Raw genomic sequence first — 6000 nt, forward strand, 5'->3', positions numbered from 1 at the left:
TTTATTTTAAAATTCAATAAATTTGTTTAAACTCCTTTAGTGTTAAATGTAAACAAATATTATTATTATTATTAAACCTTTTTTATTGCAAAACTAAATAACATTTAGTATAAAAAACATCTGATTCAAATTTTCGTTTTTCTCTTATTCTTCAAAAACCTTAGCTAATACACTACGTTGATTATTAGTTTTTAAATTCTCAGTCTGAGTTTCGCATATATGTTCTTACGTTTATCACCAAACTGATTAGTTGGAATATATATCTGGGAAAATTTTTTTATTTTTTTCCTAATTTTGCTTTAGTTGCTTCTGAAAGTGAATTACATAGTGTTGCTGTAACAACTGCAATTGGTAAAGAATAAGGCAAACATATACCGGTTAATGCAACAGAGGTCGTGTCTATAAATGATATTATAATTTCTGTTATCTTTGCGATGTTAATAAAGGTTTTACATTTCTATCACTTTTACGTATAGTTGTTGGTTTCAGTTTCTTAATAGTTTATAATATCTTTTTCAATATTAACAATATTGTTGAGTTTATTGTTTCCCAGAATCATGTTGTTTGTCAACAAATAGCTTCCTTGTGTGGGGCTGCTGTTGGTGTTGTCATTTTGATTAGTAAAATAGTTAATAATTTCTTTTATTATATCTTCTTGAGCAAAGCTATAATGCATCTGTAATCTTGATAGCTGTGTTTTCAATTAAATTACCTTCAAATAATATTTCAAACATGTATTCAATTATTGTCCTTCTAACTGTTAGGATTTTGCTCTGAATTCTCTCAACCCAAGAGTGAGCAAAGCCTCTGAAGGAATATTAGTTATAGATTGATTAAACTTTTCTATAAAACTATTGATTTAGTTGATTATATTTAGAGATAGTATCTCCAGCAACTTTAATACCAAATGGAATAGTATTGTTTTCGCTTTGAGTTAATTTTTTGGCAAATGTGGTCAAATGGATTGAGTTGCAAAAAAATTCATCAATCATCTCGCCATTAATTGAATGTTTGTGTAGATCAAAAACGTTTGTTGTAATCTCTTCAAGTTCTCCTTTTCATATTTCATCGATACTTTTAGTTAACATACTAATCTTATTATCATTACGCTATTATCATAATTTTTTCTATCAACACTATATTTAATATCAACAGTTGGATGTTAGTTTCATTAATTAAATCATCATATTTCTTGTTTGTACATTTATCATCGTTTAAGAATAGTTGATGGACTTTACTTTTTGTTAGTTTGCTTGTTGTCTCTATTTGTTGTTGTTTTGTCTGGCTGAATCTATCCCTTGTTATCTCTGTGTTTATTTTTATCGAGAAACATACTAAGCGATTGTAAGACTTTATTATGGTAAACAAATTTGAAAAATGATTTGAATACTTACAGTTCATAATCTTTATCTTCTATTATTTCAACATTTATATCATCTACTTTATACGGTGATGGTTGTTTTTTTGAAACTTCACTATTTGCAAATAAATCTCTATTCAAATTACCAAATTACACGCATAACCACTTGAGGAAGTTTTACGTTTATCTGAATTTCTTACACAGTCACAAACTTTTTAATTGGACTAGGCATAGCCGGGTTTATCTTTTGATTGATAAGTAATTTTTCATCTATTTTTTCAGGATTTTTTGGCGATGGAAAGAATATTATTATTATGTTCCCATTAATCTGGGCAAATTCAATAACACGCAAAACTTGGTCGAGCTCATAATCTTAAGCAATAGTTATATGCATCATGTAAAGATAATTATATCAAAAGTTTCGGCATTAGTAAGCAGATTTTATTAGTTTCGGTGGCAGGATAGTGACGAAACAAGCCAGAGCAATAATGAGAAACAACAGTGAGCATGTACCTTTCAAGAAGTGTCTCAGTGATTTTTTAAAAGCGAGCAGACTCCGACAAGCATTGAAAACTAATATCAAACACACACCATCAGTAAGACATAAGTTCAAAATCATAATTTCTACTGTCAATCTGTAAAAACACTTGGAACACATCGAATAAATCGGTTATATCAAAACTCCGGTTGAAGGGTTTATTTATTGAGACAAATAATTTTTGTTATTTAAATGTTCAGATTTTTGTACTCACGGGGGTTAGACGGCAACACATACGAGGTCGAATAATATAATCCGTTACTGGCACCCGAGTTGAGAATTTCGTCGGATTCAAACATAAGAAATCGTCGATTTTTGTCGCTTTTACTTCGCCAAAACCGATCAAAGCCCTTACGTTTTTTTCGTCGGTTTGATCGGTTTTCGTCGGCATTTAAACATAAGAAGCGTCGGTTTTCGTCGGTTTCACAACGTAAGAAGCGTCGTTTTTCGTCGGTTTCAAAACGTAAGAAGCGTCGGTTTTCGTCGGTTTCAAAACGTAAGAAGCGTCGGTTTTCGGCGGTTTCAAAACGTAAGAAGCGTCGGTTTTCACCGGTTTAAAACGGACGAAACGTCGGTTTTCACCGGTTTAAAACGGACGAAACGTCGGTTTTCATCGGTTTAAAACGTACGAAGCGTCAGTTTTCATCGGTTTAAAACGTACGAAACGTCGGTTTTCATCGGTTTAAAACGTACGAAACGTCGTTTTTCATCGGTTTAAAACGTACGAAACGTCGGTTTTCATCGGTTTAAAACGTACGAAACGTCGGTTTTCATCGGTTTAAAACGTACGAAGCGTCGGTTTTCACCGGTTTAAAACGGACGAAACGTCGGTTTTCATCGGTTTAAAACGTACGAAGCGTCAGTTTTCATCGGTTTAAAACGTACGAAGCGTCGGTTTTCATCGGTTTAAAACGTACGAAACGTCGGTTTTCATCGGTTTAAAACGTACGAAACGTCGGTTTTCATCGGTTTAAAACGTACGAAGCGTCGGTTTTCACCGGTTTAAAACGGACGAAACGTCGGTTTTCATCGGTTTAAAACGTACGAAGCGTCAGTTTTCATCGGTTTAAAACGTACGAAGCGTCGGTTTTCATCGGTTTAAAACGTACGAAACGTCGGTTTTCATCGGTTTAAAACGTACGAAGCGTCGGTTTTCATCGGTTTAAAACGTACGAAGCGTCGGTTTTCGTCGTTTTAAAACGTAAGAAGCGTCGGTTTTCGGCGGTTTCAAAACGTAAGAAGCGTCGGTTTTCACCGGTTTAAAACGGACGAAACGTCAGTTTTCATCGGTTTAAAACGTACGAAGCGTCAGTTTTCATCGGTTTAAAACGTACGAAGCGTCGGTTTTCATCGGTTTAAAACGTACGAAACGTCGGTTTTCATCGGTTTAAAACGTACGAAGCGTCGGTTTTCATCGGTTTAAAACGTACGAAGCGTCGGTTTTCGTCGGTTTCGGAAGTATCTCAAGTCAAGCTGAAAAACCGACTTTCGAGATTTTCCAGTATGATATGTTTTTTTACGCTCCTCCTTTTTTATTCCGGGCTTGGGACCGGCAGTGGCGGAGTTACAAACAAACAACCATAGGAAATTTTGAGCAGAGCATTCGGTAAAAAAAACCGGGCTCAAACTCCATCTTCAAACAAAACAAAACAAATTAATTAAAATAACAGCAGAAATATAAACAATATAGCAATAACATTGTCGGAAAATTATCTCAAGTTTTACTCAAATCTTCAATTTTGTGGGTTTTTTGAGTGGACGGGATGGCCTTCCAATTAAACTACTTTGATTGTGTTCATCGTTTACGCGAATAGGTTGGCTATCATGTGTGCAAGCACAAACGCTGCATTATTAGCTTTAATTGTCAGAGGTCTTCAGGCAATGCTTTAATTCTGTGCCTCTTTATTTCAAAATCATGGCCTTCTGAAATCAATAAGTAATTTATTTTTTGGAAGATATGATGAAAGCAAAGGCGGCTATATCATGCTAGATCCAAGAAAAAACTTTCTAGAGTAAGGTTTGCTTCTCAATCCTTTAATTGCCTCAATAGTGCTGATTGAAATAGCTAACCCTGAAAATTATTTTGCTTCTTCTGGTAACAGAATCTCTAACTTTTTACATAGAATCATAGGCCAATAAATTACTGATTATCATCGTTTTGAAATGACTAACGTGTGAATTTGTTCTGTTAGTAGTGGATAAAACGGGGGTTACAGCCACCAGCCCAATTTGGAACATTCCCCCCCACAAATTTGGGGAAATGGGCCAAATCGATCTGTCGACTGCAACCCCGTTTTATCCACTACTAAACTCTCAATCAAAAGCAAAAATTAGAAAAACAAGCCCCAACCCGCACACTCGCGCACACCATGCGCGCCGCACACACTGCGCATACCCCTATACTCAGAATGATGCGCACCATGCGGATTTGAGCTCCTCTGAGCTCCAGTTGATTTTCACAAAAACTATCTATAATTATACTTTAGGCTAAAAATAGGGCTAAATAATTTATAGATAAATAGGTTTGGCTAATAATTTATAGATAGATTAAAATAATAATCTAAGAAACAGTTCCTAATCTAAGAAACAGTTCCTGATTTAACAATCTAATCTTCTAATAACTTATCTATATCTACACTCTTCGCTTTTAATTTGGAAACTATAGGATAAGGTTTATAATACTCTGGTTCTATACCTTTTGGCAAGTCTATATCTTTATGAGATTTTTTATATGATTCCTTAACCCGCTAAAGCTAATAATAGAAGGACAATATTCACACTTGACTTTTCTTGAACTACATTCTTTACATACTGATTTCTTTTTATCAAAACATGTTATTTGTTTTATAAAATTGCATTTATTGCAAACTTTATTTGTTAAATCAATTTTTTTCTATGAGATTGGGATTGGAAATAGGATTGGGATTAGAATTAGAATTAGAATTAGAATAAAAATAATTGGGATTAGTGCCAGAAGCCTCTTTAATAAAATTAGTTAAACAAATTCCACTCAGTTTTGTATCCCCACGTTTACACTCACCAAATTTATCCTTATGTTTTAGTTTATAAGGAAAAGACATATTATGGGGAGTTCCGAACTTAACTTCACACTCTAAACTTTTCATGACCATTATTTATAATGAGACAAAAGTTCAATTAAATCTATAGTATAATCACTAGACCAGACAAAACCAGCTAAAATTTTCATACACAACTTATTAAGAGTACTATAATTATATCTTTTATCTAAATTCTGTTCATTACTCAATCCTGTTTTATCTCCTACGAAATTTATAATTTCATCTCGAAATTTTGATTATGCTCATATAGATCATTTAAATCACCCCTACCCTCTTCACATAAAGTACCAGTCTCTTTATTCATATATTCACTATCATCTTCCCCATAACCATAATTGATTAATGTATTTGTTCTATTTAATATATTACTTTCACCCATCGCTAAAAGTGCAGCAGTTTTTACTTTTGAATCAGGACTCATATAATTATATATCACAAATCGCGTACCCACTATTCCACCTAAGCATGACAGTATCCTTAAACCATTAGCTTTAATTGTTTCTTTAGTTAGATATTCATTCTGAATTTCAATACCTCTTGATGTAAGAACTTTATTAAAAAAGAACTGATAATTATTTGTATTAATAGTATTTCTATCTGTAGCATTATTCATTAGTGGTGTCATATTATCTTTAATTTATTTATCTCATCTCTTTCTAATTCATCTTTTAAACTAAGAGCTTTAAAATCTAGGAAACGAACTCTCGAGTCATATATCATAGTTCTATTTCTATCAATAATAATAAAAGTTTTCTCTTTCTTATTATATTTAATCATACCATAACGAAGTTCATCAGACACTCCATCTGCACAATTATAGCAGTTACTGTTTAAGTCATTAATTATTTCATAGAATTTATGTTCATATTTATATATTTCATTAAATTTTTAAAAAGATCCTCCCCATTATAAGTTGTTAAATAAATAGTATCAGAACTCATTCTAGACCTATTAATTATCTGGTCTGGTTTATGACACATTACAATTACAATCACTTGATTATTATGATGTCTTCCTTCTGT

This window comes from Convolutriloba macropyga, chromosome 7 (genome assembly GCF_964194025.1).
Source record: "Convolutriloba macropyga chromosome 7, txConMacr16.3, whole genome shotgun sequence".
NCBI classification, from domain to species: Eukaryota; Metazoa; Xenacoelomorpha; order Acoela; family Convolutidae; genus Convolutriloba; species Convolutriloba macropyga.